Genomic DNA, 12054 nt, shown 5'->3' with positions numbered 1-12054 from the left:
AGGATCTAATACACCCACACCCACACCCGAGCCCGAGCCCGACCCGACCGACCGACCGACCGACCGGACGGACGGCGGCGGCGGCGTACGGGAAAGGCAACCTTGCCCTAGTCTAAGCCTCCCCCCAAGCACAAAAGTCTAATGACCCAAGGGCCATGCCCTTATAGCCAACTCTATGGTATTTATGTCTAAAACTCTTTAGATTTTAGTCAATGTGGGACTATTGTTTTATCTATTCAAAAGAAAAAACAATTAATGGGCAATAGGTCTAGGGATCAAAACATAGTCCATGGAAAAATTGGTAATTTTAAAGCGTTTTTTCTAACATCATCTTCATCCCCTGTTAACCAAAAAAATGCCCAAACATTGATCTCGAACTCAACCCACAGAGAAACTCATCATCGGGATCAATTCCAACAACTCCACTGAAACAGACGGTATCTAGACCGGTTCTGATCAGACTTGCTCCGGTGATGTCGAGACAAGAACTCAACTGGACCCCACTAGCACAATCACCATTAGCATCACAAAGCTCACCTGTCAGTCCTCCTCAGACCTTATAATCTGGAAAAAAGGTTTTCTCGTCTACTGCTCTGCAAAATCAGCAGGAAAAAGTCGGATTTGGACATGGAGTTTCTTCAGGTTCCAATTTTTTTGGAATTAATAATTATTTCGGATACGGGTCGGGTTTGAATTTGGGTACACCGGCTAATTCGAATCCACTACAAGGAGGACCGATCCGTTTTGGAATACCCGTTTCTGCTTATAAGGTGGCGGATAGAGTACAACAGGCTTCTCAGGAGAAAGGTAAAGGCCCAGCACACCAACAACCACAGGCCTTATACTCACCATCAAAGCCTACCATGGACCAGTACCACTCTGCACCACCTGCAACCACAGTACCTGCTCAACCATCAAATCAACTGCACAATTTTTTCACCCTTCTGTATGCGCAGGTTTTGGACAACTTTCTGGACACTCCCGCACTCAATTTCCAGTCTGGTGGTTACTAAAGTTCATGGTGTCCCACATGTGAAAGTCACCCATAACCATGTGGCCTTGACAGAGACTGAGCCAGAGCCGACAACACAAAAGGTGGATGAGACTCCATTGAAGACATACAAAAGAAAAGGTACTCACCCAAGGAAAGGAATACCACAACATTTAAACATTCCTCCAACAACTACCTTTGCAGCACCACCACCACCACCAAAAATAATAAAAGTTCGCCTCTCTCTCCTCCCTTGTCTCTGAATCATCAAGAGCCCTCCAACCTCACCATGAAGTGCCAACAGTGCGTACCAGAAAAACAAGAGCTTCACAAGGACAACAAGAACAAGCCAAAGAAGAGACAACAACAAGCAAATACAATGCAACAGGGATCCCCAACAACCAACAACCAACTACATCCGCTAGACATCTATCTCTGGATGAATAAGAGACTGATGCCCAAGCTCAAAGCAATAACAAGCGAGTCGCTGGCAAGTCCCGGCACTCGCACCAATAATGAGTTACTTGGCCTGGAACTGTAAAGGTGCTGGTAACCTCTTGACAGTTAACAAACTCTGTGAACTCACCAGAACTCACAGACTTGGTATGTTTTTATCAGAAACTCTTTCTTCAGACTTACAAATGTTGTCTTTAAAACGTAGACTAGGTTTTGATGAATACTTTGCGATTTCTTGTAATGGACATAAAGGGGGTGTATGCCTGATATGGAAAACGCACCTTCAAGTCAATATTTTAGTTGCAAATCAAAGTATTATTCATGCCTACATCCTATCTCCTGCACCTCAACAACCTTGGCTTTTCACTGGAGTCTACGCTCCACCTCAACCAGCAGCAAGATGGGACCTTTGGAAGGATTTTAGCTTGTTAATCCCACAACATTCCCTACCATGGATCCTCATGGGAGACTTCAATGAAGTCCTCTGCCAAGCGGAAAAGAAAGGAGGTCCGCCAGTATTTCACAACCAAGCTAAAGACTTCAAAAACATGATTAATGTCAACGGACTCGTAGATCTCGGTTTTACTGGCCAACCTTACACATGGTCCAACAATCAATGTGGTGACAATTTTATCCTGGAAAGACTCGACAGAGGACTAGCAAATCATCAACGGGCTCAACTTTATCCTCATGCTTTAATACAACATTTGCCTCGAATAGCGTCAGACCATGCTCCGATCTTACTCAAGGAGAAAGCTATTCCAAGACCACGTCAAATGCAATTCAGAGTGGAACACTTGTGGTTCTTACATCCTCAGTTCCAAGCCATAACTTCAGATGCTTGGAACCAGACGTACAGGCCATCACCTCTGATAGACACATTTTTGTGTCCGATTTGTCTCGATTCGATATATTGTTAGGGCTCATTTTTGTACTTATTATGGTGTTTTATTTATTTGTAGGTATTTTTGGCTAATAAACATTTTTGGAAAAAATTGGCTCGAAAAGTTGATGGAAAGCACCTAGAGAACACTTGCTATTCGGAACCCCGACTTGGATAAGGGGAAACCCCAGGACACCCCTTAAGGCAACTGCTAAAGACACCCCTACTCTGGATAGGGGGCGTCCTTTCTTCTTCACGGTTTCAAATCCAGAAAATTGGCGGGAAATATTTGGCAGTTTTGGCAATCGTGATTTGGAGGAGTTTGAGGTCGATTAAACCTCTGATTTTCATAGGATAGACTCCTTATGGGTCTAGGAATCTGATATGGGTGTTTAAATCGATTAGAATGGGCTCAAACGACGGATTTTTCTCACAACAAGAAAATATGGAAAGTCACGTGTGCGACCTGTTTTAGGGAATTTTAGAGTGATTAAAACGCTGTAAACCTTCCCAAAGATTTGTATCTATCTAAGGAAGAGTTTAGAATAAAAAGGAAAGCTTAGAAACGCGTAGAAATCCTAAAACAAGAAATTATCGCAACTTGACCGTGAAGATAAGGAAAGAGATTTTGGAAGATTTGGGAGAGATTTAATCGGTATTTTTGATATAAATAGATGTCTTGGGTCATATAGAAGGGGTGTCGAGAGTTTGGGAACCTAAGGAGAGCCAAAGAAGAAGAAATCAGAGCTTTACCAAACTCTGTTTCTGCTGCTGCTGCTGTTGAAGAAGAAGAACAGCTGAATAACATTGACCCTCGATAGACAGTTGCAGAAAAGTGTCGCTGTTAAACAGCTGAAGACATTAAGCTGTTCAGAGCAGTCTTATTTCGGCGCAGTCTTAAATCAGCGACAAAGCAACAGTTTTTCTGTAGCAGTTCCATTGTAACAGCTATTTTGCAACACCAATACACTGTTGCAAACAGTCTGTGTTATTACTTTTCACTCTTTTAATCATCTTTTGAGCAACAAACACATATTTTGAGATCATGATTAATATGAGGAGCTAAACCCCATTGCTGAGGCGATAGAGGAAGCTATTTTTCCAACAAAAAGTGGTATATTCTATTTTATCTTTTTATTTGCAATAATTATATGATTATTTGCCTTGAAATATTATTGAATATGATTTTTATTTGAGTGATTGTGATCTATTTTGATGGAGTATGCTCAGTTTTAAGACTTTGATGCTTCATATTTGGTATTTGCAATTATTAATTTTGAAAATCTACTTGTTGCAATATTGTAGAATCAAATTAAACAAGAAAATTGCATAAATATAAGTATTGGTTTAATCACTTTGAACTTGGAAAATAGTGGAATCTTAGCCTCAGTGTTTCTTTTAGTATTGATATCATCTTTGATTGAGTTTGCTATAATTTTAGTGAGTTTTCTATTTTAATATAAGGATTTAAGTCTAATTAATATCCTTCACAAGTCTGAGAATCGAACCACTTTTACCACTATCTACAAATCACATCACCGGACCTACTAGCCGGCCGGCCATGTCCTAGCCGTGGCCGGTCCCACACTTCTCTAATTCCTTATTTTTTATTATTTCTTTCCCCACCTTATAAAATTCCCTCGTTTGAGCAAAAAACCCAATTTTTCCTATATTTCTCAAGTTTTGCTCAAACGTCCAAAATGCCAAAAAAGTCAAATGGTCACACGATCGTCCGGACTCCTCATTGAAAATATTATTATTTTAACATTCTAAAAATATTGATCCCCGCAATGTACTATTTGCCTATTCAAGCAAATTGACAGTTCCAGTCAAGATCAAATTCTTATGAAAATCCAAAATATTGCTCAAACGTGCGTTTGAAAATATCAAAACTCTCAGAATTAAGCCATGAGAAAAACGGCGACACGGGCATGCTACCTTGACCGACCAAGGTTGTCTCTTTGGCTTGCAAGGAGCCGGTCGCACACATCTTCATAATTTTGACCTAATTAATCTTCTACAATTCATATTAGGTTCAAACTCTTTCCAAACAACTTGGAATTTGATCAAGCGACCATCAGTTGGAAAACGCACCTTCAAGTCAATATTTTAGTTTCAAATCAAAGTATTATTCATGCCTACATCCTATCTCCTGCACCTCAACAACCTTGGCTTTTCACTGGAGTCTACGCTCCACCTCAACCAGCAGCAAGATGGGACCTTTGGAAGGATTTTAGCTTGTTAATCCCATAACATTCCCTACCATGGATCCTCATGGGAGACTTCCATGAAGTCCTCTGCCAAGCGGAAAAGAAAGGAGGTCCGCCAGTATTTCACAACCAAGCTAAAGACTTCAAAAACATGATTAATGTCAACGGACTCGTAGATCTCGGTTTTACTGGCCAACCTTACACATGGTCCAACAATCAATGTGGTGACAATTTTATCCTGGAAAGACTCGACAGAGGACTAGCAAATCATCAACGGGCTCAACTTTATCCTCATGTTTTAATACAACATTTGCCTCGAATAGCGTCAGACCATGCTCCGATCTTACTCAAGGAGAAAGCTATTCCCAGACCACGTCAAATGCAATTCAGAGTGGAACACTTGTGGTTCTTACATCCTCAGTTCCAAGCCATAACTTCAGATGCTTGGAACCAGACGTACAAGCCATCACCTCTGATAGACACATTTTTGTGTCCGATTTGTCTCGATTCGATATATTGTTAGGGCTCATTTTTATACTTATTATGGTGTTTTATTTATTTGTAGGTATTTTGGCTAATAAACATTTTTGGAAAAAATTGGCTCGAAAAGTTGACGGAAAGCACCTAGAGAACACTTGCTATTCGGAACCCCGGCTTGGATAAGGGGCAACCCCAGGACACCCCTTAAGGCAACTTCTAAAGACACCCCTACTCTGGATAGGGGGCGTCCTTTCTTCTTCACGGTTTCAAATCCAGAAAATTGGCGGGAAATATTTGGCAGTTTTGGCAATCGTGATTTGGAGGAGTTTGAGGTCGATTAAATCTCTTATTTTCATAGGATAGACTCCTTATGGGTCTAGGAATCTGATATGGGTGTTTAAATCGATTAGACTGGGCTCAATCGACAAATTTTTATCACAACAGAAATATATGGAAAGCCACGTGTGTGACCTGTTTTAGGGAATTTTAGAGAGATTAAAGTGTTATAAACCTTCCCAAAGATTTGTATCTATCTAAGGAAGAGTTTAGAATAAAAAGGAAAGCTCAGAAACGCGTAGAAATTCTAAAACAATAAATTGCCGCAACTTTTCCGTGAAGAGAAGGAAAGATATTTTGGAAGATTTGGGAGAGATTTAATCAGTATTTTTGATATAAATAGATAGCTTGGGTCATATAGAAGGGGTGTCGAGAGTTTGAGGACCTAAGGAGAGCCAGAGAAGAAGAAATCAGAGCTTTACCAAACTCTGTTTCTGCTGCTGCTGCTGAAGAGGAAGAACGCGAAGAACATTGACGCACGGGAAACAGTCGCAGAACAGTGTCGTTGTTTAACAACTGAAGAACATTAAGCTGTGTAGGACAGTCGTATTCTAGGGTCTTAAATTTCTGATCATGTAACAGTTGATTAGCAACGTATATCTTCAGTATTGCAACACCAACTGTAATGGTGACTTCTGTAACATCTATACACCGTTGCAGATCTGCTGTTTTATATATTCTCTTCAATAAAACCACCTTTTGAGCCATGATTTATATTTTGAACCCGTTTTTGATATGAGGAGCTAAACCTCATTGCTGAGGCGATAGAGGAAGCTATTTTTCCAACAAAAAGCGGCACAATCTATTTAATTTAATTTATTGCAATTATTATTATGATTATTTTCCTTGGATTATTATTGAATATGATTTTTATTTGAGTGATTGTGATCTATTTTGATGGAGTATGCTTAGTTTATAGACTCTTGATGCTTCATGCTTGGTATTTACAATTATTGCTTTAGAAAATCTACATGTTGCAATAGTAAGAATCAAATTGAACAAGAAAATTGCATGAATATAAATATTGGATTAAATCACTTTAAATTTGGAAAATAGTGGAATCTTAGCCTCAGTGTTCTTTTAATATTGATATCAACTTTGATTGAGTTTGCTATAATTTTTAGTGAGTTTTCTATTTTAATATTATAATTTAAGTCTCACAAGTCTGAGAATCGAACCACTTTTACCACTATCTACAAATCACATCAATTTTTGGCGCTGCCGATGCAGACTTGTTTTTAGGGTTTTAGATTTTTTTTTTTTAATTTTTTTTGTCATTTTTTATGTTTTTGGGTATTTATATTTTGTCTATAGGTTCTGGATCATAAAGAAAATTGATCCAAAGAGTTTGGTGATTTCATAAAGACTTGGAGCTAAAGATTAAAGCAAAAATAACAGAAAAGAAGACAATTTTATTTTAGACAATTTTAGTTTAGGGTTGGTTTATTTTATTTAAAAAAAAAAAACTGTATTAGGGTTTATTATTTTTGTAATTTTTCTTTATTTTTTTTGGACTTTTGGACTTTGGGACATTATTTTTTTTTAGTAGCCTACGGAAGGGTACTTTAAATATTAACTGTTTGCAGAGAAGGAGGACAATTACGATATTGTCTCTGCACCTTGGGTTCGTACACTAGTAAAGGGAAAGGCCTGGCTATACAAGATAAGGGTTCGGATTTCATCACCGTTCTCTTCTTGCCCGCTTTAGGAACACGTAACCTACGCGAACCTAAGCCTAAAATTTTGACTAGAACGAGACCGATAGGGTAACGAGCTTAACAGGAAAGTCATTCGAAAAATATTGATTACTCTTTTAAGCATACTTCGAAGTTCTTGACGTTTTCTGTAAGTTGAATGCGTGACTGCGCCGCCTTGTAATACCGGTGAGGCCTTGGGTATCAAAGCTCCACCGAGCTTCCCTCGCCTCTATTCAACTTACATTAACTCGGATTGATTCCAGAGGGGTTTTCTTAAATTGTAACGAATTCCCGTTCGAAGGATTAGAAGCTGGTCTAGAAACAATCTAAGTGGAGCGATCATGCTTTTTGTTTGATAGAAATCAATAGGTTTGATTTGGTTGAGTCGACCTTGATCTTTGTTCTTACCCTTCCAATTTAGAAAAATTCTATTGTATGCCTGAACGTAAAAGAGACGCACTAGGTAGATTTGTTAAAGAGAAACCTAGTAGTTCGAAGCGTCTCGATTACCTTAATCTAGAAAGTACGACTTTTGAAGAGTCTGTTTTTGAACGTCCTTTGACTGAGGAGAGAATCCTTGTTGCTCCGATAGCGCCAGAAATGGCAACTTTGAAAGCTTTGTTGAATCCAACTAGGACTACTCGTCCTTCGTGTATTAAGTTAGCTGAAACGGAGGCACCCTATGAACTGAAACCTGGGACCTTACAGATGCTCCCAATCTTTTTAGGGAAAGAAAATGAAAACCCTTATTACCATGTTAGGGATTTTGAGGAAATTTGTAGTACTCTAAGAATTAGAGGCTTAGATGATGATGCTTTGAAGCTTAGGTTATTCCCATTTTCCCTGAAAGATAAGGCCAAGTCGTGGCTATATAGTTTGGACTCCGAGTCAATTGAGACATATGAACAACTTACATCTGTCTTTTTCAATAAGTTTTTCCCTAGGCACAAAACATCGTCTATTAGGACGCAGATATGTACATTTTCACAACAAGAAGGAGAATCTTTATATAGGTATTTGGAAAGGTTCAATGATTTATTATCCCAGTGTCCTCATCATGGTTTAGAAAAGGTTAGGCTAGTTCAGATCCTTTATGAGGGTTTAGATTATTCCACAACGACCATGGTTGAGTCTCTATGCACTGGTGGATTTGAAAACCAAACTGTTGATGCGGCGATGGAATGTTTTAATGAAATCTCCGAAAAAACCCAGCAATGGGAAAATAGTAGGGCACCCCAGAAAACAATTCTTTTAAGTAGAGGAAACGTTAATAGGGTAGAAGGAGGCTATGAATCAGATGACAAAATTGATGCTATAGCAAAAAGGTTATAAGCCTTAGAAGTGGGCCAGACTAGTGGTAGAGTGGAGCCTTTTTGGGAAGGCCAGAATATTGAAGAGCAGGCCAATGCTCTTTATAATAACACTAGATTTGATAACCGTCAAAAGATTGACCCATATTCAGAAACCTATAATCCTGGTTGGAGAAACCATCCGAACCTTTCGTGGTCTAAGGGCCAAAGTCAAGGTCAGTTTAGTAATTCTAATGCTCCCCCAGGTTTTGGCTATACTAAGAATCCTTCAGGACTAGCTCAGTTTCAGAATCAGTCAGATAAGAAAATCCTAAGTTTAGAGGAATCTCTCGCCTTGTTAACTCAGCAAACTGCAAAATTCAGTTATCCGTAGAACAGAGTCTACAAGCTAGTAACAGGATAGGACAAGAAAATAGTCAGGCTATTTCCGAGTTAAAAACCCAGGTTGGTCTGATAAGTGATTCTTTGAGAGAAAAAGGTAAGTTTCCTAGTCAAACACAACCCAACCCTAGAGGAGTTCATGAATTAGGTGCAAAACCATCGAATCAATTGAATGCTGTTAGAACCCTTAGAAGTGGTAGAGTTGTAGACAATAAGGTAACCATGCCCGATAGTGAACATACTGTAGTTCACCCCTCAGGATCTCACCTCTCAGGACCAGTAGCTGAAGAGACTGATAAAGTTTCTGATGATGTGAATTCGGTTCCTGAAAGGTCTGATTTTAGGCCTAGAGCCCCATTTCCTCAGCTATTAGTACCAACAAAGAAGGAATCGAACTTTAATGACATAGTGGAGGTTTTTAAGCAAGTTACCATAAACCTTCCCTTATTAGATGCAATTAGGAAATTCCTGCTTATGCCAAGTTCCTTAAGGATATGTGTACGCGAAAGCGAAAACTTAGCGTCCATAAGAAAGCCTTTTTAGCTAGTCACGTAAGTTCAATCATTCAGAACACCACAACTCCAAAGTACAAAGACCCAGGTTCTCCTACCATTGCTTGCACAATAGGTAACTTCCGGGTAGAAAAAGCTTTACTTGACTTAGGAGCCAGTGTGAACTTACTGCCATTCCATGTATACTTACAGCTAGGACTTGGTGAAATGAAACCTACTCAGATGACACTGCAGTTAGCTGATAGGTCTGTTAAAATCCCTCGAGGTGTTATCGAGGATGTTCTTATTGAGGTCGACAAGTTTATTTATCCAGTGGATTTCGTGGTCCTAGATACCCAACCTGTCCCTGACCCAGAAACCAGATACCTGTGATTTTAGGTCGCCCATTTTTAGCTACGTCTAATGCGATCATTAACTGTCGAAATGGTGTGATGAGTTTATCTTTTGGTAATATGACTATGGAGATGAACATTTTTAATGTCAGTAAGCAACCTCATGAGCTAGATGACACATGTGTTGAGGAGGTGAACATGATAGAAGCCTTAGTTCAGGAGTCATTACCAAACATCTTGTCTGAAGACCCATTAGAAAGTTGTCTATCCCATTTTGGTTTAGATTTTGACGACGATAGCACTATTGAACAGGTGAATGCTCTATTAGATTCTACCCCTGTGTTAGACACTGATAGATGGAAAGCTAGGTTCGAACCGTTACCAGTTTCTGAGACTACCCTAATTCCTTCTTTAGAAGAGCCCCCAAAGTTGGACCTTAAACCACTACCCGATACTCTAAAGTATGTGTTTTTAGGCCCATCTGAGACTTTACCTGTGATTGTAGCTTCCATTTGGATAGTGATCAGGAAAGTAGGCTAGTAAATGTACTTCAAGACAATAAGGAAGCTTTAGGGTGGACTATAGCAGACATTAAGGGTATAAGTCCTACTGTGTGTATGCATCAGATTCATTTAGAGGAAGACTCCAAACCTTCTAGGGAGATGCAACGTCGACTGAACCCTAACATGAAAGAGGTAGTTCGAAAAGAGGTGCTTAAGTTGTTAGATGCGGGTATTATTTACCCAATTTCAGACAGTAAGTGGGTCAGCCCTGTTCAGGTTGTCCCCAAGAAATCAGGTATCACTGTAGTCCAGAATGATAATAATGAATTAATCCCAACCCGAGTGACCACGGGATGGCTGTGTGTATTGACTATAGGAAATTGAACAAGGTCACAAGGAAGGATCACTTTCCCCTTCCTTTTATCGACCAAATGCTAGAGCGATTAGCTGGACATAGTCACTATTGCTTCTTAGATGGCTACTCCGGTTATAATCAGATCGTTATTGCCCCAGAAGACCAAGAGAAAACCACTTTTACCTGTCCCTTTGGTACCTTTGCGTATAGACGCATGCCTTTCGGGCTATGTAATGCCCCTGCAACTTTTCAGCGTTGTATGATGAGCATATTTTCTGATATGGTAGAACGGTTCTTAGAGGTCTTTATGGATGATTTTTCAGTGTTTGGTTCATCTTTCGATGAGTGCTTGCATCATTTGACATTAGTGTTGACTAGGTGTAAGGAAAAAAATTAGTGCTTAATTGGGAAAAATGCCATTTCATGGTTAAATCAGGAATTGTTAGGGCACATCGTCTCTTCAAAGGGTATAGAGGTAGACAAAGCCAAAGTTGACCTTATTAAGACTTTACAGGTCCCAAAAACCGTAAAAGATATTAGGTCATTCCTAGGGCATGCAGGTTTTTACCGTCGATTCATTAAGGATTTTAGCTTGATTTCTAGACCTCTTTGCAATTTGCTTGCAAAAGATGTTAAGTTTGTCTTTGATGATGCTTGTTTAGAGGCTTTTGAGAAGCTTAAAACTTTACTCACTACTGCCCCAGAGTCCAGGCACCTAACTGGAACCTACCCTTTGAGATTATGTGTGATTCTTCAGATTATGCTATAGGCGTCGTTTTAGGACAACGAGAAAACAAATTACTTCATGTGATTTATTATGCTAGCAAAACTCTGAATGATGCCCAAATGAACTACACAACTACCGAGAAGGAACTTTTAGCCATCGTGTTTGCCTTGGATAAGTTTAGGTCCTACCTATTAGGTTCTAAGATCATAATCTATACAGATCATGCTGCTTTGAAATACCTTTTATCTAAGAAGGATACCAAACCTAGATTGATTAGATGGATCCTATTGTTACAGGAATTTTCCCCAGACATTAGAGACAAAAAGGGTGCAAAAATGTAGTAGCAGACCACTTGTCTAGGCTAGTTGTTAGTTCCCCTAGTGATTCCCTTCCTATAAGGGATAGCTTTCCTGATGAACAATTGTTCTCTGTTTCCCAATCACCTTGGTATGCAAATATAGTGAATTATCTTGTTACTGGTCGAACCCCTCAACATTGGGGTAAGCAAGATCGTTCTAGGTTTTTAGCCGAGGTTAAGCATTTCTTTTGGGACGATCCTTATCTGTTTAAGTATTGTCCGGACCAGATTATTAGGAGATGTGTATCTGAGAGTGACCAGTCTAGTATTATCTCCTTTTGTCATGAACATGCATGTGGGGGTCATTTTAGTGCTAAGAAGACTGCTGCTAAGATTTTGCAGTGTGGATTTTACTGGCCTTCGTTGTTTAAAGATTCCCATAGTCATTGTGTTTCTTGTGAGCGTTGCCAGAAGTTAGGAACCATTTCCCGTAGAAATATGATGCCTTTGAACCCTATTTTAGTGATTGAGGTCTTTGATGTGTGGGGCATTGATTTTATGGGTCCATTTCCTATTTCGTTTG

General features: G+C 39.4%; 1 pseudogene; it reads right to left on the bottom strand.

Annotated features, from left to right (window-relative positions):
- Positions 1-8017: 8017 nt before the first annotated feature.
- LOC113335051 lies at positions 8018-8117 on the bottom strand (annotated as a pseudogene).
- Between the last annotated feature and the right edge of the window lie 3937 nt (positions 8118-12054).

The sequence above is a fragment of the Papaver somniferum genome, unplaced genomic scaffold (genome assembly GCF_003573695.1).
Source record: "Papaver somniferum cultivar HN1 unplaced genomic scaffold, ASM357369v1 unplaced-scaffold_137, whole genome shotgun sequence".
In the NCBI taxonomy this organism is placed as follows: Eukaryota; Viridiplantae; Streptophyta; class Magnoliopsida; order Ranunculales; family Papaveraceae; genus Papaver; species Papaver somniferum.
This window is presented reverse-complemented; position numbering and strand designations above follow the sequence as displayed.